At 45.4% G+C, this 23265-nt stretch overlaps 1 protein-coding gene across 1 annotated transcript in view; it reads right to left on the reverse strand.

Annotated features, from left to right (window-relative positions):
• The window catches only part of LOC144163403 (lactadherin-like), a 186824-nt gene that overhangs the window by 162268 nt on the left and 1291 nt on the right, over positions 1–23265 (reverse strand). The gene's annotated exons all lie outside the window — the stretch shown is intronic.

A 23265-nucleotide genomic window follows, 5' to 3' on the forward strand; every position in this document is an offset into this window, starting at 1 on the left:
TCTGTGCCTCTTAACTACAGACCAATTTCCTTAACCAGCATAGTTTGCAAACTTCTAGAACACATAATATCATCGGCCGTAATGAGCTACCTAACAAAACAGAGCTTCTTTTTTTCTATAAAAGGGGAACAGCGCAAACTCAGACAAGACACAAGAAGAAGGAGGTGACAAACACAAAAAAGACAAAAAAGACACAAAAAAGGTGACAAAAAAGAGAGGGACGAGACAGTGAAGCAGATGCAGAAACTAACAAACGTGACAAACTTACTGTTATTCCTTACATGCACCGGATAGCGCACAATTTGAAAAAGATAGGAAAAAGAGCTAGCGTAAATGTTGTATTTTCCGCTCCCAACAAGCTTTCCTCCATGTGTTCTAGAGTAAACAAAACCAAAAGAACAGAGCAGTCTTGCTCCTAAAGCACGAAAACCGGTTTGTTGAATGTGTTAAAGGCGTCGTCTATTCCGTTCCGCTGTCTTGTGGGAAAACGTACGTAGGCCAAACTGGACGATGCCTAAATGAAAGATTAAAAGAACATAACTATAACGTACATATTGCTATTAGTGGCCACTTAGGTGTCCACTGTCGGGATTGCCGCGACTGCGCCCCAATATTTCAAAATACGCAGGTCATTTCACGACACAAAGATAAAATAACCAGAGAAATAATTGAAGCCGCAGAAATATTGCGCAGAGAAGATAAATGTGTTAGCGTTCCTTCCTTGTCCCTCTCGCAGAAAGAGATTAATTATCTGTCCCTCAATAGTACAGCAAGTGTTTGTGGCACATGGCGTCGGTGAAGCGTGATGAGCGGCTTCGTATCTCCTTCTATCGTGACATTTTCTGTTTTTCTTGTGCTTTTGACTATTGGCATATATGTGTGGAAAGCCAAGGAATAAACCTCAGTTGTAAGTTAGCGCTCGTGTTTGTCACCTCCTTCTTCTTGTGTCTTGTCTGAGTTTGCGCTGTTCCCCTTTTATAATCATGTACCAACTCGCCCAAGCCTTAACCCTTGCAAGCTTTTTTTCTAATCAAAATGGTTTTTTGAGAGGCCGTTCTTGTGAAACTCAGTTATTCGAATTAATGACTGATCTCCATAATGCAGTACATTCGTCCTCACAAATAGATGCTATATTCATAGATTTCGCCAAGGCCTTCGACAAAGTCCCTCACATCCGTCTAATGGAAAAACTTTCTGCTCTTAATATCAACCCTAAGGTTAACAGGTGGATTAAGAACTTCCTAACCCACCGGTTTCAGTCAGTAACCATTAATGATCATTCCTCCTCTTTAGCTCAAGTAACTTCCGGTGTTCCACAGGGCTCAGTCTTGGGTCATATCTTATTTTTAATATATATCAACGACATTAACACTAATATCTCTTCTACTATCTGATTATTTGCGGATGACTGCGTCATTTATAAGCAAATTAAAAACCCCCAAGATTTCTCATCCTTGCAAGCAGACCTTAATCAATTGACGAAATGGTGTAGGGATTGGCAGATGGAAGTAAACGTGCCCAAAACTAACGCCATAACATTTACCAAAACTAGCGCGTCTGAGCCCCGTCACTATTTTCTTAATAGTATGCCTGTACAAACCGTAACCATGGTAAAATACTTGGGGGTCCACATAACGTCTGATCTAACCTGGAATCACCATATCGATACAATAACCAGCAAAGCTTCTAAATCACTCGGATTCATTAGGCGCAATCTGCATTCAGCTAACACATCCACAAAGCTTCTGGCCTACCAAACACTTGTTCGATCAAAGATTGAATATGCAGCGCTAATCTAGAACCCCCATCAGTCGTATCTCGTAAATAAACTTGAGTCACTCCAAAATAAAGCTGCCCGATTCATTCTCAGGAACTACTCACGAACATCAAGTATAACAGAAATGAAACAATCCCTGAACTTACCACCTCTACAACAACGCCGGCTTTATAGTCTTTTATCGGTTTTTAATAGGCTATACCACAGCCAGTCTTCTTTCGCTGCCTCGCACTTAAGACCCACTGGTCACGTTTTTTCCCGTTTAGATCATGCATTCAAAGTTCAACCAATATTCGCGCGTACCAACCTATTTTTCTTTTCGCCACTCTTACTTGCTATTCCTCACTGGAATCAGCTCCCAGGTAGCATCGTCACCCTCAGTAATCACGACTCATTTATCAAAGAGTTGCAGTTATTCCTCAATGTATAAATAATTTTTGAGTGTTTGTGTCATTTTTGAACCTCTTAGATTAGTTCAATGTTCGATGTTTGTGTTATTTTGAGCCTGGGTCATTTTTTAACCCTCGCATTTTAGGAATTGGATAACTGTTGTCTGCCTTTTGTGTACCCTTTTTTTGAAACTATGCATTTCGACATGAATGTATTTGTATTCGCATTTTTTGGGTGTTGCTGTTTTTAATGTTGCAATGTGTTCTTTTTTTTCATTGCGACCCCTATGTAACGCCCGTAAGGGCCTTTAGGGTAAATGAATAAATAAATAAGGCTAGGTACTTGAAGGTAGCGAAGCTCTACGCAACCTTCACGAAAATAACGACGGTTTAAGTACACGCTTGCAGCCTATTTGCTTCTTCGCAGTTGCAATGACCTTTACTCCATCATTGTTTGTATAATTGTGAGCTTCCTTCTTTTTAGGGGCGAAGCTCCTAAAGCCATGGGTCTGTCCATCCCTTGTGTCTCGTGGTACGTGACCGCCGCATGCTTTCGGAGATGTCGCAAAGTGGGCCGCGTTGCACGCGCAAGAACCGGCTGCAACCGGCAGCGCAAACTCGGCACCGGGAGCGCGAGCTTGTCTGTGTTCGCCAACGGAGGCGCGAGCGCACGTGCACTGCGAGGGGGAGATCACGCAAGAGATCACGCCACGAACGCAGGCAGTCGTTCTCGGAGATCGAACGAGACGCAAGGACCTTTGCTCGTTTCCTCTCGTCTTGTTCGGGCACAAGTTCGCCCTAAATACAAGTTCTTTCTTTACCGTTGTGTCCCATCCTACGTGACAAATTGTGGTGGAGGTGCGGGGTAGTCCTCGATGGCGCGGGGTCTTTCACCAGGTCTGGGCCTGGGAGCATTGACTCCGAAAATAAAAGTTGATTTGTACAATGCACGCACACAGTCTTACGTCTTTCTTAATGATGTAATGGGCGAACTTTCACGGGAGAGTTACGGTTACCGATGATCTCCCCCTCTCGAGCTTCGCCCCACTTATCATCATTCATTCCGTGGATATGGCGTGATTTTTGGAAGTGATAATCATTTGGCATCACCTTGGAGGGGCGCACGCAATGACCTTTGAATTGCAGACACCATACACAAGCGATTTGCTCAACAGCTTCGCTGTTATTAACCGTAATACAAATTTTACGGCATACTTCAAACAAATAATCCAGATATTAGAGAAAACATATGAAACTTTTCAATTACACGAACACTGAAGTGGCATATAATGTTAGACATAAAAACTTTATAAAAATACGTACTAGAGCGAATTATGGCACGCAATTACTTAAATGGTAAATTCCTAATGTTGTGAGCAGTCATCCTGAACTATTTGTCATGATTGAACACACTTCCTCGGTAGCAGCTTTTAGAAGGAAAACAAAAAATGTATTTTCTACATGAAGTGCGACAATTTCTTGTATTTTCGTGTTATTTTGTGTATATCTTTACGCTATTGTTGTTTCCTCTGCAAAAGCGGAGTGATAGCGTGGCAATTTCGTTATTTTCATTTTAGTGTTATTATTTATTTTGCTACGCAAAAAAGCGCGCATCTCTGTCCAGTTATATATCTTTGTAGTATGTATAATTATTTTTTACTATTACGCTTAAATATGTATTAGGACGCTTATGGTTGCTTCTATTGTCGCCTATGCTGTCTCGGGGCGGGGGCCTAGTCAGGTGGTTATTACAGTGGCCTTTTGTTTCAGCACCAATCATTTATTTTGTCAAAAGTTCAATAAATACAAATACAAACCAGTGGCGACTCCACAGTCCCTTTCGAGCAATTTCTCTATGACGTCACAGAAACTTGTTTGTGCTATTGGCGGCCGCAGACCTACGTCATCGCCAAGAAACATGACTGGGCAGTTGTAGCGCAACCTCTAGTGCCGTCTTACGGTATCGCTTAAATGCAAACGCGCAGTTAATGCACCGAAAGCTGCGTTTTTAGTGCTGGTGCAAATGACGTCCCTACTGCCCGTAACACGTCACTGTAGCTCTAAATTTGAAAGTTTTTCTAGATTTGTTTGATTGATTTGTTTTCTGGTAAAAAACGACGTCTTTTGTATATCCAATGGAGTTGAGTGAGTTACACAGGCGAGCTCTCTCCAACTGAACAACGATGTATTTTGTCTTCGTGGTCCTTTAGTAAAATACGAAAGCTCGACCCAGATGCGCCTTTAGCTTGCTTCTCAGGCACTCGTGGACTTTGCTGTCTATAGCCTCCACGCGCTTGAGGATTACGCGGTTCCGAGAAGTTTCTCGCTGGATACATAAGGTGCTCCGCGGCGTGCGGCCGAGAAATTTAGGAGCGTAATAATTTACCTTTCCGCATGGTGCGGGCTAGATCTGAAGGGGAGGCGTTGTCGCATACTTTGTAGGATACCGCCGTAACTTTGCTTTGGCGCGGCGCTTCGGACAAGGTCAGGGCACGGCCGCTGGATGAAAGGCCGTGCGCTCTCATCCAGCGGCCGTGGTCAGGGTGTATAGTATCTACGCATCAACTACGTCCGAAAAAAAAGAAAGTGAATGCAGAACGTAACTTTGCAATTGCATAAGCATTAAGAGATCAAATTACAATTTAAGTTTTTACCCGACCGACTTATGGTGGGACAACGTTATGGTGGGACAACGTGGGATATACCCGTCTTATGGTGGGACAACGTTACAAAGTTTTTTGGTTATGCACATTCGGGACCTTTTTGTTCCAGCCTGCCTTCCTGTGCGCTCTGCGTGGCCTTTACATAGGCGTTGCCTGTGCCGTGCCGTAAACACCGCAGCGCTTTCCGAGTTCCTTATGCGCCTCGAGCGCCGCCTGTAGGGGCGCCTCTGAAATCCCCTAGCGGCCCGTTTCGAAAGCAGCCGCGGGAGGCTCCGGCCCGCTCCCCACTGTGGCCGCTGCTTTTGGGGCACGTTCACGACTGATGTTTACCGTTTGTATGCACTGGAAATGCATAATTATGCGGAGCAGAAAGTGTGTTCGCAAATGTGGTGTGTTCACGAGAGTGTAAGTGGAAAGCGCTTCGGGGCAGACTAAGCGCGGAGGGAAGCCTTGCTGCTCTCCTTGTGCGCTCCATGCACCTTCTATGCTACGCCTCTAGAGCGTGGCACCAGGTTCGAAATGCTGCCTGGTCCGGCATATAACGCATCCAGATACCACGGGAGGCTGTACTAGATAGGTTCAACCATGCTAAGTGAGGCTCCCTGGGACACAAACAGCGTTTCCTCACCAGACAAGGATTTAGCAACCCTGGTTGAGTACATTTGCTAAAAGCCTCCCAATGATTATACAATCACTCTAACGGCCTTCAGGCAATCCATAGACGTGGCTGCAGATCTTTTGGAGAGGCCTTCGTCCTGCAGTGGACATAACCAGGCTTAAAGGAACCACGAAGACAAAACACAAGTTTGGTTCATTCAAAAGATTGCCTCGTTAGAATCATACTGACACCACTTTTCACGTAAACTTCACGCAAATAAGCTGTATAATTTGGAAAAAAGGGAAAGGCCATGCGACCCACTAGCTCATTTCCCGCAACAGAACCTATGATGTCATACCAGCCAGCTCTGCGATTGGCGGAGGCCGGCAAAAGCAAACTCAAATTAGGCAGAGCTTATAAGCTTGCCGAATGAGCTATTTGCGCTTAAATTTAGGCCACATTCTTTTCAAAGCAGTAGGAATGGTGGGACCGACAGTGGAAGTTACGAAAGCACACGTAATCATAAAGTAGCGATGCGCACTGCTGTTGGTACTGCGCGCACTATGCTTCGTTTAGCTGCACAGGACTGCGGGGCTTTGGGGTAGTTTTAGACGACACTGGCCGAGTGACGCAAGCAACGGGGTCTTACGTGACCATATTTGTCGAGCGAGCACTCTGTTGCACTAAACGATTATTTTCTCCCTGAACAAAAACAAGCCAGGTTCAAATACGGTCAAAACAAACCAGAGGCAGAAAACGGCTTGCCACGGTATGGTGGCGCCATCTTCGTTCACTAACGGTAAACAAGGCTTTCCAATCTGCTGCAGAGCGGTCGGTTCCAGTGATGTCATTGCAGACCACGAAAGCACGCGATTTAGCGGGAAAATCAAAATTTTAACGTAAATTGATTAATTTCTCAGTGAATAAAACGTCGTTTGCATCTGGACAAGCGCTGGTAACACTATAAAACACGAAATCTTACGAATAAAACAAACTTGTATTTAGTCTTCATGGCTCCTTTAAGATAAAGATAAAGTGTGTCTGACGCGACCTTAGTGTGACAAATTAGGTCTGTATAAGAGCGAAGTGTGTGTCCCAGGCCGGCGTCACGAAATCGGCATATTCGCGAAGCTGGTTATTCAACTGCTCCGAATTTTACTTGCAGTGTCGCCGTAAGCAGCTTTTCCTCAGATGGTCATGCTATGCCTATACACTACGATGTACACCGTTTTTGTGTGCTTAGATAATCTAGTGGAGCAGTCGTACCTGACAGCACGCGAGTTATGCTTGCCAATATTATACCTCAGATATTGATCACTACCCTGAACTAGCCAATGTGGCATAAATTTTCCGAAGATTCTACGAAAGAAGTACGATGGATAATGCAAAATTATACTCTGGAATCAGCACTTCCGAAAATCCCGGGCCATCTCCACTAACGTGAAAGCTGGGGAGCGGAGCATGCAGTGTATAAGTGTATTCAAAGATTGTAAATCTCTCTCTTGCTACACGGCGCGCGGTGATTGGGCGCCGTAGAAGCGCTGGTGGGAGGAGCAATCACGCGCTTGCTGAGGCGGTGGCGCCCTCTCTTGCGTGGAACCGGATTTAAGCAATTAAATGAGAGACAGACTGGCCGTAAGTTCTCTTCGTGTCACACGCCGCAGCACGCTAAGTAGTATGCTTTATAAAAGACAACCTGGCGTTTGAAACAAATCTCAAGACGAAATTTTACAAATTCCTGTTATTATTGAAATTAAATCCTGCATATTCCTTTGTTTTGAATTAGTTTAGATCATTTTATTTTTAACCGGTTTTATTCATTATACACTTGTTTTTTCGACCATCATTTGAGAAGTTGATTTAACGTGACGACATGAGACAACGACAACCGGAGACGCCGACAGCCTGGGCTACTAAGGTCCTAAAAAGTTGATGCTGGGTCGTCTTGTCGCGAGGTGAGCGCTCGCAAACATTCATATATCCTCCGCGAGCAGCGCGGATACGGGCTTACAGAGTAATCTACATCCGCGACTAAACGCCTCCTGGAAACATCATCACATGACACAGGGAGGCCGCAAAATCTATCACAAACTGAAATCAGCGGATATTATCAGATATCACACTCTTCCAACGACACCTATTATCGCTGGTGAACTGGCCTGCATACTTCAAAAAATGCGTCCTCCGAGTGATCAGGTGTTCGTTGAAGTCGAAAAACAAACGGAAAGTGAACGCTCAGCTTATGTGTGTGTTTACTAAAACATTCAATCCTTGATCGCGCTACGCATTTGTGCACAACGATAGTTAAGCGTCCTCCTCCCCCTTCCCCCATGTCATGCGAAAAAGAAGTGAATTTCACATCTAGTTGGTCTGGCGAGTCCCACCAGACGAACGTCTTTAGCATTTACCAAGCTGCACTGCATTTTTTTATTCCTGTACGGGCTGTTCTGTTGCTTGCGGACTTGCCGACCATTTATTTTTCCGTGGTTTCATTAACTTTCCTTGGCGTGAGTGGGCACATATTTTACATCATGCAGCCTTGGAACATACGTAACATTTTTGCGTGGATGATACACGATCAGAAAGAACTTGTGTACTTGAACATGTAATTTCGAGTTATCTTTGCATAGCAGATGCGCCTGTAGTTTGTTTGTGTTTCTTTTCTTTTTCACGCACCGGTGTGACGTCATTGTATTTTTCCTTTATATTTCCGCAAGCAATAAAATATTGCTCAGTTGATAGTCAGCGCTCGTGTCTGTGTCTTCTTCTCTCGCTGTCCTCGTTTAAAGCGCTGTTTCACAGTTTAATTATGAACCAACTAACCCAAACCCAAACTTTAGTTAGATTTATTTCTCATACGCATCCTGACTTGGACATGCATATTGAGTATATTTGTTAATTGCCAACACCATGTTCACGACGAAAACTTAACTCGGACCTCAAGCTTATACATTTCATCATTTCGATACGCATTTTGAGTAGAGTATTGTTATCAATAAGCTGCAATTTTATGTGAGCATAGTCAAAATAAAAGTGCGTGCCTGTATGTATGCGTTTTTTTTAGATATGAACACCGTCAACGCCTAATACAAATAAAATTTGCTCATATTTTCCCCCTAAGTTCTGCTTCACCTAGGTACATATATGTTGTATGCTAAGAATAAGAAATTCTGCTGGTCATCCACCTTCACAGGGTGGCAGGGCTCATTATTTTATTTTACAATATTTTGCCAGTCCCCATACCCTTTTTGTTTTCTCCTAGACACCACACTTCGCTAAAGCGTAACATGGCGTCTTTGCACCACTTTAAGTAAATGTTACCCCCATTTACCCATGTTACCACCACCATGTTACTTTCACCCATGTTACTACCACCACCACCGCTACCACAGCGGAAGAAAGGGCTACTGAGAACAACACACGAGCAGACGATCTTCTGCACAGACGATGAATTCGACGAGCTGCCATTTGCGGCAGCTTATAACGTTTCTGAGAAATGTTTTTCGACAATTATTTGCCCTGCTCAACCCTGCTTTGTGCTAGACTCAAAAGTACTTAGCGGTAAACACTGGCTTTGTACTCTGTGCTACATTCCAGTTTTACTATTCTTACTGAAATAAAAAAAAACAGTGGTTGATTCCTCTATCATAGGAATTGGTAAAACACGAAAGTGAAATGTGCAGCGAAATCTGCAGCTTAGCATGATTTGCGAGTCGTCGGCTTTTTTGTTGGTGTGCTGGGCGAGCGACGTCCTGCTGGCGAGTCGCTTCGGCAAAGGTGTACTGGCGTCATTTCCGTGACCGATATGACGCCAGTGAAATCTTGGTGTATCCGGCATAAAACACGTTAGTGTTAAAATATAAAACTCGAAAACGAACAACCCTAAGCATAACGTACTCTTTAGTACTAAAGGTTGCTTCTCCGCAATAAGACTCTGTGTGCAGGGGTGCACCCTTACGGATATGACGTAAGTGAAATCTTCGTGAATCCCGGAATGAAACACTTTCGTGTAAAAATTTAGGGCCCTTCCACCCCGAGAAAAGGGATGACCAGAGAAACTGGCCGCATTCCAAGGAGTGCTCGAAACAAAACACGTTTGTTTGTAGTTGGTGGTTTAGCGTACTTCCCAGCTAATTATCTGCACTAATCACGGAAGGACTACAGTGTTCTTCCCGTGCACAAACACAGAGCTGTCCGTTTCCCTCCGCTACGTGCCCACCTATTGACAGCAGACCGGAATTCCTCAATATTTATAAGTTCACTGTGAACTACGTAATTAAGAAAAGCACATAAAACTCGGTGTAACGTCTCAGTCGTATTAATAGTCTCATAATTTGTTTCTCATAAGTGTCGGGCGTCGTGTCGCTCCGTGCGAGGCGCAATGTCTAAGTCGCAACTCTTGCTCCGTGGTCGCGGTCAGTCCACATCTCAATCGCCGCTCCGAGACCATGCATTTCGGCGGCCATTCTAGGCACTCAGAGTTCGATATATCGGATGTGGACTTCGTTATAAGGAATATGTTTCCCATGTATTTCCGTAACTGAATTATTTTTGTTCGATATATAGCATAATTCGCTCTAACCGGGTTCGTTATAGCCGGGTTTGACTGTAGTTATGCCAAGTAATTGAAACTCGGCGTAATGGTAGAGTCGCCCAAGTGTCCAATGTCGGTGCGATTTATTTCAAGGCGCCTACATTAGATTGAGAGCTGCAGAGCATTCACCAAAAAGTTGACTTTGCCTCAAGATGCTTACCTTCAGACGTCATAGCACCCGAACCCAATAGAAACACTTTATCTGCCATTCACATAAATGCCCGCTCTCTCTCTCCTAAACAAGACCAAATAAAAATATTTTTTTGCGAATTCAAATTTAATTTCAATGTAATCATGTTCTCCGAAACTTGGTACCACAGTGACAGCGACATGCTGTCCCTAAATGATTATAATCACTACTTTCTAAATCGCACTGGGGTACGCAGGGGGGGGGGGGGGGGGGGGGGGGGGGGGGAGTCGCAATGCATGTTACGCGACGCATGTCCTCTGAACTGCTGCCCGAGTTCACGCAGATCACTGCAGATTACGAATGCCTATCCGTCTTTAGTGACAGTAATATGTTTTCTGTTATCTATCGTCCACCATCTGGCAACATTAGTGCATGCCTTGACTTCGTAGAAAAACTATTGGACCATGCTTCGCTTCACGGCTATCGTATTTTACTTGGGGGTGACTTGAACATTCATATGGCCCAAAATACTGGTAATTCTCTCCAATTAAGTAGTGTAATCAATGCCGCCGGCTTGTGCAATGTCATCGACACACCCACTCGCGTAACGTGCGAGAGCCACTCCATTCTAGATTTATTCATCGTTAGTAGGGATACTATCGTGAAAACAGCTGGAACGATATCGTACGATATCAGTGACCATTGCCCAGTGTTTGTCACTTATGTGGCATCTACATCATACAAAGGAAACCAACAAACCGGCTCAATCTACAGGCGAATAACATGTGCAGACATGGATTCATTTCGTTCACGCATCTTAAACCAAGACTGGTCTTCAGTTTATGCCAAGAATAATCCCACTGATGCTTATAATGAATTTCTCCTGATCTTTCTTCATCACTATAATGCCTCATTTCCTTATAAACAAGCAAAAACCAGTAAAAATATTCGAAAGCCGTGGGTGACACAAGAGCACATCAAAATGATCCGAAAAAAAAAGCAAGCTGTTTAAAAAATTCCTACGTACAAAAGATCCAACTGTGCTAACGGCTTTTAAGAAATTCAGAAATAACCTGAACGCTGAATTAAAAAAAGCAAAGACGTCGTATTTCGAAAACATTTTCTCCCATGCATACAGACAGCGCCCTGATAAAGTCTGGAAAATAATTAACCAAACGTTAAAGAAAGAAGCGCACTCTGGCGGTTTGGAACTTCGCATAGGCAACAAAAACATTTCTGGTCTTTCGTTAGCCGAAAGTTTTAACACGCATTTTGTGAACATGGTGAAACCTTTCGATAAACCTTGCGAGGTTCCGCTTAGCAATAAATGTAATGAGTCTATTTTTCTTCGACCTACAGAAGAAGCAGAAATATGCCAGACATTCAACAGCCTGAAAAACAGTTCTTCCACGGACATTGATAGCATCCAAATTAAACCTGTTAAATATGTCATTGATCTTATTGCTCCTTGCCTCGCACACATATTTAACCTTGTTCTGGAGTCGGGATGTTTTCCAGATGCCATGAAAATAGCGAAGGTTTCTGTAATTTATAAGGGAGGGGACAAAAATGAAATGAATAACTACCGGCCGATTTCCATACTTTCAGTGTTTTCCAAGGGGTTAGAGAAAGTAATTTTATTCCGCATCAATAATTTTTTTAGTAAACACTCTATACTCGCAGAAAGCCAACACGGATTCCGTCAGGGAAAGTCCACTCAGACGGCCCTTTTAACAATGAAAGAACTGATCATAAAAAATATTGAACGCAACAAGATCACGCTTGGTATATTCATAGACTACAGTAAAGCTTTTGACTACCTAAATCATAACATATTGCTTCATAAGTTGGATGCGTATGGTGTTCGCGGTGTTGCACATGCTCTGTTTCAATCATACCTTTGTAATCGGATGCAGTGTGTTGCAATTGAAAACTTTGTTTCTTCGCAGAGCAAAATATGTTCCGGTGTACCACAGGGGAGTGTTTTAGGTCCCTTTCTTTTTAATGTTTACGTCAACGACATTGTTAAACTTGACCCAAGTGTTGACTTTATACTTTATGCAGATGACACAAGCCTCTTTATTTCAGGGCCAGATGCAAGTGACGTAGCAACTAGGGCAGAAAAATGTCTGTCAGAACTATCCAGATGGTCTAACTCAAATGGTCTAAAAATAAATACGCAGAAAACAAAAGCTATAATGTTCAGGGCCAGGAACAAACAGGCAATGTTAAATAAGCAGCTGACACTTGCGTCTGCCCCTATAGAAATTGTCAGCAGACACAAGATTCTTGGGGTAACTTTTTCTAATGATATGACGTGGACATGCCATGTGCAGTCTGCAGCGAAATCTTTATCATCTGCATCGGGAGCGCTAGCTAGATGTCGTCATTTTTTCCCAACAAAAGCCAAGCTGCAAATTTATCATGCCCTATTCGCTTCGCATGTCAATTACTGCACACTTGTTTGGTGCACGACTACAGATAAAAACATAAACGCAATTCACCTTTTGCAAAAGAAAGCACTGCGTAGTATTGCCAATGTCCCCTTTGCGCACACGACTAAGCCGCTGTTTACAGGTTATAAGATAATACCCCTTCCGCGAACATACGAGTTTCGTCTGCTTTATTCTTTTTTGTTCTCAAACCAGAGCTTCAAATCATTTTTGCACTCAGTATCTGGGTTATCCAAAAATGTTACTGATGTACGCACTAGATGCAATGACAACTGGCTTGTACCACGTCGACGCACTGACTATGTAATGCAATCACTCGCATACTCATTACCTGTTCTGCTTAATACGTGTGAAAAAAAAGGTGTTGATATTGGAAGTGTTACCCGGAAACAACTGGTGGAATACTTTTTAGACGACACGCTGTGAAAAAATAATTTGTAGACATGTTTTTTCCTGGTTGAGTGCAGATTTTTAGGTATGAGCATACGATTTTATGCTACTTTTTTATCGCAAGTACTTTAGGTTGTAAATAGGCCATTTTACGCAGTACTTTTTATTGTGAACATTCTGTTGTCCAAGGGTCGTCAGGCACCCTCAAGCAGTACGCAACTGCTTTTCGCCTGATGTAACCCCAACCTTGTGTTGAAACAAATAAACCTTTGATTTGATTTGATTTGATTTGATACACTTTTGTCGACGCGCCTTTTCTTACACACCCTGTAGACGCACGTAAATTTGGTCAGAAGCTAGCCTATTAGGGCACCGCGAAAAAAACCCACTAAAACCAGCCTGTCGTACGAAAGCTGCTTCACGAACGCACTCTTCCACTTAGCAGACGATCCACTCGCCGACGGTTACCTGGACCGTTTGCCAAACTCGGCCAACGTTATTTACGACGCAGTGAATGCAACTAGAGAGAAATGCGTTGTTTCAGTTTGCAGAGCACGTCCTTTCGCCATATGTCCCCGCGTGCATGCAACGCATGAATAAAAATTAAAAAGAAAACTAAACATAGGAGACTCAGAGAAACGGGGGAAAAATCGTCGTATGCGTGGGCATGAGACATCGCCCCGAAAAAAATGTACGAATATACAAAACGAGTGCCTGGACAGATGGCGCGAGTCAAGTGGTTCGGACAGAACAGAATCTAGTGCCTACATGGGCGTGGAGCTATATGGACTGTTTGGGGTCAGGGTTGTGGTCAACGATGCAGCGTGTTCGCGATACGTACTGCCCTCACCTTATTCAATGTCGCTCTTTTTACTCCGAAAGCCACATAACGCCCAAACACGAGAGCGAGGTACTAGCCTTTTCGAAGCACTTGCATCGCGGCCGCTCCACGTAGCAACTTAGATATACACCTTTGAGACAAAAAAAAAAAAAGGCATTCGGGGCGTAGTCGCCACTGTGGACGCGTGCGGAGACAAAACAAACAAAAACAAAGGGCGAAGAAAGAGGAAGCGCAAATAATGATAACCTTGGCGATCCAGTCCAAAAGCTATTCGGCCGAGCTTTTCTTATCGCCCAGTGCATACAAGTTTGCGGCAACATTTCCAAAGTCGTGGGCATCGTTGGCGCCAGTTCAGATTTGTACTGCACTTATACGGGGTTATCCCGAACATATAGAGTGATGGTACCTTTCTTTTTTACCCTTGTGATCAATGCCTGCTCTTTCCTTCGCCCCCGCCCGTTTTAGTTATTGCCGGTTTATTTATTTTTAAACCACAAATTATTGAATAAGTACTGGTTCATTGGTCAGTACTTATTGCTTGGATAGCTTGGCTTGCAATTTCGAGCTCATTGTAGCGATAAGGAGCAAGAAATGTCAGTGCCCAAACCACTCGTGCCTGCTTCCCCTGAAAGCAGGCACCACCGTGCCACCCCCGGATCGGAGGTGCCTCGGCTCTCTCCTCCGCTGACCCTCGTCTTTTAGCGATACAGCGTGCTCAGAAGTTCGCATACCCCCATTCAACTACAGTAAAAAGCTCGTTAATTCAAAACTCGATTAATTCGAACTTACGGTTAATTAGAGCTGACGCACTGACGCCAGCACAGCCCTGTACATTTAAATAGGGGGAAAACGCCCGATCATTCGAACTCCACTTAATTAGAACAATTTTATGGTCCCCTCGAGTTCGAATTAACGAAGTTTTACTATGTCACACACTGCAACAACTATTCTTCACACACTTCTCCACACTAACCATGCTCTGCATTTTTTTTATCGGAAATTATAATAATGTGCCGTACAGCTTGCGCAGTTGTGACCGTAAATCACACGCGTGATCAAGACGATTACGGAAATCAACATTTGATAATAATCCGCCGGAAGCAAGAAATGAAGCGTTGGCGCCCTGTTGCGGACATACTCAATTAAATTTAGTTCAGCGATGAGTGTCTAGTAGGTAAATAAGAATTCCTGCGCGAGAAGCTGTCAGTGACCGCTTTACGTAGACCCAGACAGAGAGGAGACCTATTATATTTTATATTATTAGGTATTATTATTATTTATATATTATTATTCTTTCTGTTTTTGAGCGTTCTTTCTGGTCATGCATGCGTATTTTCTTCCTGTTTTCAGTATGGGTTGATACGGGAGAACCGGAAAGCCAGCGGACAGCGTGCTGAATGGGACATGTCGTTTGCTCTGCGCCGGTGTATCTGAACGAAAGGAGATCGTGCCGCGGAGGCAACAAATTTAAACGCCCCTTGATTTACATCGCAAACGAGAATTAATGAGCGCATTTACTTGATGGTTAATGCCCACTGGGCCTCTCTCCCGCGGCATAAGCGGCGCACTTCCTGGCTCGGCAGCACCAAAGTAGCTGCCGAGTCGCCACCCTTTTATCTGTTCTCCTATTACCCACCTTAATTTTTGGGGTTTATATAGTTAAAATAGACCTGGCTGTTCTTCAAAATCGTAAATCTTCGTACGAATCAAAGCTGAATTTTGTTTGACGGCTCCCCTTTGATAAGGTCCTTCCGTTTAAATACCCGTTCGTAGTTCACCTATTCTCGTATTCAGCAAACCCCCAGCAAATCTGGCGTTAGGACGTTCGACTATCGCCCAGACAATCGCTTTCAAAATCCCTGTTACATCGAAGCGCACGCCGCGTTCGACTGCTCCACAACTGGCCGCGAGCGGCAACTTGAAGTTCACTACCCTGCAAAGTTTCAGGTTACAACTGGCCCGTCCTTTGACTGATGGGCGCATACGACGGCTCAGTTCGCCCCGCATGCAAGCAGCCGTCCAGCAGCCCACGCTTCGGGCGATATAAACTCGCCCCAGGGGGTGGTGCCGACGCCTCCCAGAGAACGTCCCTCCGTTAATGGCTTCGGACCCTAGGGGTGACGCGTCTTCCGCAACCGCGTCTCCTGCCTATCTCAAGGGCGTATCTGTAGCCCGTACGCGTGAGCGGGCCGGGGCGTCTACGCGAGTTGGCGTTCTTCTTTCACCTGCTGCGCCGCCGGAAGATGCCTGCCTGGAAGACGACGTTTCGGCGAGCCTCCTCTTCGGTCCCGGCTAATAGCGGTCGGCGGGCAGCCGCACCTTCTCTCTTGCTTTGGTTTTAATTCGCGCCGGAATCGATTCGTCGGCGACCGCAATTTCGGCGGCGACGCGCGTGGGACGCGCTGATCGCCGCGCGCGATTATTGGAAGCACGCCTCAGTCGTCAGAGAAGAGCCTCTCGAAGCATTCCCCCACGCCCGAGAAGACCGCTAAAAGCGCCCCGCGGGACCGGCGGAAGACCAACGCGGTGGCGTCAATGAGGCGTCGGAAGAAATGCTCCCCCTCTGCCCCTCCTCTCTCTCTTTTAGAATGCATTTAATCATGTTTTCAGCGAAGCTGTCTTGCGCCGGATTGTAACGAAAATTGCGAGCGCCTATCAGGTGGCATCGACAAAGAATCGCACGCGCTCGTTCCAGGGAACTGTTTAAAATGCTCTGCAGTTCTCAGTTTAATAAAGGCAATTCGGAAAAAAAAATCACAGGGAAATTGGCCGCTAGGACGACTCTACCCTTCCGCCGAGTTTCATTCACTTGTCAGTTAGTTCGTTCACACTGAAGTTGTAAACGTCGCAGAGTTCCCGTCTGCTATAAATACATGGCCGACTGCGAAGGAATGGTTGCAGGAAACGGCTGTCAGCCTTTTTTTTTGTCGGAACGATCCCGAAACAAATTATATGACAACAATTTTAAATTAGTTATAAGTAAATCACGTGTGTGTTTTTATTCGATCAATGTACTTATTCACCAATACAGCTACCCTGGACTCCCATCTTTGCAGTAGTTGAAGACCCTAATTTTTAAATTAGAGAAAGCAGCGATGAAATCCGAATTTAATCGACTAAAAAAACAGAGCAATGTCCTCTAATTGCAAAAACATTCCTTTTGCAAAAAAGGTTCGTCGACATTAGTGTACTTTAGTGTACGAAAGCACTAGTTAATTCGACAGGTAGAAAATCCAGCATCGCGGCCGAGAGATGGCCTACAAAATGGCCTACGTCTCAAACAATAAAAAGAAGGTTAAATAACTACACAGCACGAAGTAGAGATAGGCGAGGCTGTTCGAAACAACTAAAGTAGCTGGCCCAGCCCGTACTTATCAACACTGTTCTGTACAATGGAAACTTAAAGCATATTTGAGATGAAATAGCAGTATGTAATGCATATTGCTTGGCACCCTCATGGTGCTTTTAAGCATACACATTGGAAAACAAAATATGTCGGCTAGAACTGCTTCAAACACAAGAAAAACGAAAGGTAAATAAACGAATTAAAGCCGTTCCACTCAGTGTGAAAGCTGTCGGAAGTGCAGAGCAGTGATTCGCCATAATGGGCTGTACTGCCGCTATCCGCTCACTGCTATCCACCCCATGCAATTCATATTTTCCGCCTTCGCAGTGCTCGCGCACCCCCTGCCTGAAACTGCGTCAGCGGCAGTTCTGTTCTCTTTGTGCTTGCTTTTCCTCCCGCACGAGCCGGCGTTGCACTGCCACATTTTGCGTTTACTATCGTAAAAACCAACCCAACGGGCATCCTTAACTGAAGGAACGCGGGCGCTGCCGGTTAATTACGTATATTTTTCCTCAAATGTACCTATAGTTTTCTTTGCGCTAAACAACGGGGAGATGTATGACAAGCGCCAGCGTTTCACGAGTTTCGAACGCTTATGGCTATATAAACCGCTTGGTTTCCGAAGCCTCAGGGGTACGCCGTGAACAACAGCATTACCCCGGGACGCCGCCTTGGTGCGCTATATACTTGTGTCGAGCGAGCGAGCTAGGACGGCAAGGCGAGCGCCTAAAATGCTCTGCACTTAAAAGGCGAGCACTGCCCCAACAGATGGCGCGAGAACAGCGCGAACGTGGAAAAATTAAACTTGAAGTAAGAAACTTTGACAAAGAGTACGGCCTACGTGGGAAAAGTAAGAGTTGGTATAAGAGGCTGTCTATATGGGGAGGAAGAAACAGGGGCAAGTGGAGGAGGAGGGAAATCACGATAATGAGTGGAAAAGTTCGGCCCTACTGCTTTCGTATTCACTGCACCCTGAGGAGTCCTCAGGTGACCTCGTCTCAGAATACCAGGCTAACCCTGGTATTCTGAGTTCTTCCTCCACTCGAGCCTGCAGTGGAGGAGAGCCTTGAAATCGGTTTCCTAATGCATAAGCATTGCGGAATCATCTCCTCAGCCGAGTGGAGGGAGCAAATGGAGTGGAGGAGGAACTCCGAATACGGCCTATTAGTCTTCCTGGACGTCTCAGGAGCTCTGTTCGTGTCACTGCGTCGCGGAAAGAGGGGCCGTGTGCAACCGAGACGCTGAAATGACGTCACAATTCAGGCGGTGCACAACCATTGTTTTCCGCAACGAAAGACGACACGACCGAAGGGGAACCGAAATTGAAAACGCCCACATTGTGCGAATTTTCCCGCACTATTTGTTTCTTCGTAACGTCAGCTGTCAGCACGGATTATTTTGTCGTTGGTAATCACTCAACCGTGACTACGGGAGGCCTCTTTACTTTGACTGCTCCCCTCTCCTTCGTAGGGCCATGAACACACAGAGAATACAGCTTTGTTCAGTTTGAAAGGGACCCTGCAACACTTTTGATAAGCGCTTTCACTCTTTCCTTCGCGTCTGGAACCACTGCGAAAGCCATAGTTATCGCCAGCACGGAGCGGCACTGCGTGATTTGCTCGTCGCACCAGACACGCCTTCCATTTCTGCTTTGTTTTTGCGGATTTATTTTTAAAGTTGCTATCGAAAAGCGTTCATTGCTGCAACTGAAGGAAAACCGGCCAACAACCGCTACACGGCCTTTGTGACGTAATCCGAGCCGTGGAAGAACGTCAAACCGGGGAAGATAGAGAAAAGTCTTTTGAGCGAGTGTACAAGTTATCTGATTGGAAAATAGCAGTAATTTTTAGCTGAGGTACTTTGCGACCCCCTAATCTAACTACTGGGTGTGTTGGGTGACCACGTTCTGCAAGCATTTAGGATTTCAAAAAAAAGCTGAAAGAAGTGTCGCAGGGTCCTTTGAAAGAAGTAGCCTCTGGTAACTCGCTCAGCTCCGTTTCAGCCACGAAAGACGCTCCTCTAACCGAAAAAGAAAACGCAAGAAATATCAAAGAAAACTTTCCAGCTTTTCTGTAGGGTGACGTTGTATGGGCAGCAGCGACGTAATATGGGCGAACACTAAAACCCCGGTTGTCAGTTGCATGTTAATATTCAAGTGATGCGATCAAACGGGACTGGAGGCCTCACTACAACCTTTCATTCATGTTTCTTGGAAGCACCTCAGGTCGGCGGCCTCCGGTCGCCAAACAAGATTCTGTGACAGCAAAAAAAAAAAAAAAAAATCGCCGCGCAGTGTCTCGGACATTCATTATCTCTTTTACCTAAAATCTCGATCATGCTGTTTGAAATTTGCGATACGATTAGTATTAATGTTATTGGGTCAGAGCCGCCTTTTTAATGAACCAGACTTGCATTTTGTCTTTGTGGCCCCCTCACGTAGCACTGCGCATGCGCAGGCATTGAGTAGGAGCGAAGGCTTTTCTTTCTGTTTGATTTCTGAGGCCTGGCACGTGCTCGATGGCGCATTGTTACGAACACCTTTCGGTCACGAGCGTCGTGGGCTAGAATAATAAACACGAGCTGAAGAATGAATGAACTGAGAAATGCGTGTAGTTGAAAGACATTGCGATGCGGATGACATGTAAAAGGTGAATTGCGCAAGTGCCCGAAAGAAAAGGCCGGATTAAAAAAAAAAAAGAAACTAATGCGTAAGACTTGAAGCTGTACAGAACCTTGATGACCATCACGACGGTTTATGTGCACGATTGAAGCCGATTTGCCTCTTCTTTGCTGCCGCAACGACCCTTACTCCATCAGTGTTGCCATAAGTGCGAGCTTCGTTCATTTGTTTTGTAAGTTATAATCATTGGAGATAAAACGTTGTGCGTGAATTAGCACGTTTCACCACACTGACGCCGCTGTTGTTGGAAGTGCCTTTAAACTACAACTCAACTTCACCCGATGATGATTATCATCGGGTGTAGTAGAGTACTGTTCATCTCCATTAAAAACGTCAACTAACTCTTCTCCCTCCGTGGCTACTCCCATTGCCTGTGCGGGTGTTTTTTTTTTTTTTTTTTGCCGATCTTGGTCAATCTTCCGAAGTGGGTATACTTGGCTTGACAAACGTGCGCCGGGGACGCAGTTCCTTGTTTTTTTTTATGCCGGCCTGTCGCCGCGAGGAACGTGTTCACGTGCGCACGGCATTTTCTTGGTATTTTTAACTGCGGACAGGACAAATAACGATTTGCTAAACAGCTCTGGTGTTACAAGATAAAATAGGAAGGCTGCGTGCTACAAGCAGGCAGAGGATAAGAAGACGCACAAGGAAGGAATAGACTCTGCCGGCAGGGGATAAGAGTGGTTGGCCGCAACATGGGAGAGGTATCCTCCGCGATGCGGACATCCAATGGCTGCTGCTGCAACAGTGCAAGCCACTGCAGTGTTATTTGATGACGCGCCTGCAGCGGTTGCAAGATGCAAAGCATGTACATCAAGCACAAGCTGATCTTTCGGCAAAGACGCCAAACATTGCAGCGCAGCCCGAGGGTCCGTGAAGATGGTCCACACACGTGCAGGCTGCTCGATGATATGAGCCATGCAAGGCCAGCCGCAGAGCTGCAAGTTCGGTAGCCGTAGATGAGGTTTGTCGCGGTGCGGATGCCTGATCTCACACCGTGCACCCTCAGTGCCATCCTCGCTAGTGTATATTGTAAGAAACTCTATGACAGCAACAAAGAAAAAAATTGGTCGCCATCCCGCCCTGCGAAAGCGGATGTCCCGCAAAGCTGTCGTAAACCACTACAAATGGTGATGGAGGAGGGTAGTAAAGGTTTCTCGTCACCCCGGCAGGCTTGTCGCTTGCGTTCGGTTAGTGGCACTGGATAAGGGTGCAGAGTACCGACACTCTTTGCTCATGTTGTTCCGTGCCGCCGCCGTGATCATTGGTCAGTGCGCATTACATGTCATTTGTTTACATAGACGGCGACGGTTCACGGGAGCCGCCATTTTGCTGTTTATGCGTTTCAGTCGGTCAACTCTGCTAGGCTTAGCTTGTCCTCCTTGCTCTGCGGCTGCGCGCGACTGACGTCGTTCCGAAAGTGAATCGAAGATAACGCGTGTAACAAAACTTCAGCAGCAGAAGTGTGTCCAAAGATGCGGCAAAGGCTGTGCACTGCCTAGCCTGACGCATGCGCTCGGTGTCTTGGTCAAGAATTGCTCCATTTAGTGACACAAGTCCTGCCTAGCCTTCAAAGATAATCTGCAAACATAATCTTCACCAGCAACACATGTTATGGGAGGGGGTCCCATTGTTCACAGGCGCCCTATCATCCATAAAGCTGTTTCGATGCTTGTTTTGTGGTTTTTAAAACGAATTCTGAGCTCTATGCTGCATGCCGAGCGCCTGCAAGCCTGACGCAGGCGCTCGGCGTCTTAGGCCTTGGAACCTTGGCATTTTTGCCCACGTAGATCGTTTTGCCCACGGCGATGAAACCGTTCGGGGGTAGAGGTATACAGCTTTGCTGGAATAATTGTATTATTAAAGGCTTTGGGGCCTTAATCCTTTGATTTCAGGGTGTTTATAATGACTCTGAAAGAATATCTTCCAAGCATCTCATTTGTGTATGGTTGTGAAGCCGACCCTAAAAGGCTTCGTGTAGAGCGTTTCGTAGTATACATCGCGGTCTTTGGGAAAGAGGCCCTACGCCCTCCATACTTCCGTACCAGGCTGCTTATATTGGCTAGATTAACGTTTACCCAGCAATGCATCTGCGTGTTCTAGTGACGCTGACGTTAAATGGGGTTGGTGCATTGCAGAACGGTGTATGCTTAAACATGGTCCGACAACAGTGCGGTTTCTGCGACTTTTTTTTTTTTTTTTTTTTTTTTTTTGGGGGGGGGGGGGGGGCGTTGTGTTAAAGTGCGTGGAACGTCTATGTGTTTCGTAGCTTTATCACGAATTTTAGTACATTGTGGGTCGACCCGCAAGTACGACCTTGAATCCCAGCGCCATGAAATGTGGTCATGATTTCTGGCACGCATAACACCGCTATAACAACAGAGGCTACACGCCCCCAAAAGCTAATGCACTCACCATGAGGATTGCTTTTCCTGATCAACCCGTTTGCTCTCTCTCTCTCTCTCTCTCTGCCCCACACAAGCACGCACAAATGAGAACGCACGCACGCGCGATCTGTTTTATTCGTTTTTTGACTGCAGTTGACTGCTATTTTCATACTATGACCAAACACGGTTATCGGTCACTCTTAGTCTCATAAAACATTAACAACGGCGAAGAGGATGAGGAGGGGCAAGCTTTATTCACGGCAAAAAAAATTAATTTCGACGCTGCACCCATTTGACAGAAAAAAAAATGGTACAAAAATTTTGAGAATTCCTTCCAGCCGCTCTGCTACGCACCTTGCCACAATAAAGTCGGATTCCCTACTATGCTAAATGCATTGCTGGGGTAAAATTCTACCTGGGTGTGTGCAAGAAGCCTTATAGTAAAGTGTAAAGGTCCTAGGGTTTTTCATAAATACCCTCTGAAGCAGTAGCGGTCCCAGGGACTGGTTTTGGAGGGGGGGGGGGGGGGGCGATTTTTTTTCTTTTGAGGGGGGGGGGGGGGGGCAAATGAAGGACCGCCCCTCTCCTTGCGCAAATTCTGCGGAGGAGGTTATAACCATGCAGGCATGTACGCGTAATGTGGTGTAACCTGCTTGCGCACAAATCACCGTGATTTGTGTTAGCGACACTCTGGTTTTTGGCGCCCCTTAGGTGGTGCAACGGCGGCTCAAGCACGCATTTCTGGCGTTCACAACACGCTTGCGGCCTCGCACAAGTGGGATTTAACCTCACGCAACCAGAAGGCTTTAAAAAAAACAAAAAAAATAAGAAGCTGAGGACCTTTTTTTTTTGGGGGGGGGGGGTCGCACTTTGGGACCGCTACTGCTCTGAAGACCCCATGTTTCATCAGAGAGCGATATACGCCGACCCCTTCTTAAGTCGGCTTCACCAGTATACACAGTTGCGCTGCCGGAAAGAAATTTTTTAGCGCACTATAGACAGTTTTACTTGAAAACC

This window comes from Haemaphysalis longicornis, unplaced genomic scaffold (assembly GCF_048455015.1).
Source record: "Haemaphysalis longicornis isolate Haplotype H1 unplaced genomic scaffold, Haemaphysalis longicornis Haplotype H1 scaffold_12, whole genome shotgun sequence".
Lineage (NCBI taxonomy): Eukaryota > Metazoa > Arthropoda > Arachnida > Ixodida > Ixodidae > Haemaphysalis > Haemaphysalis longicornis.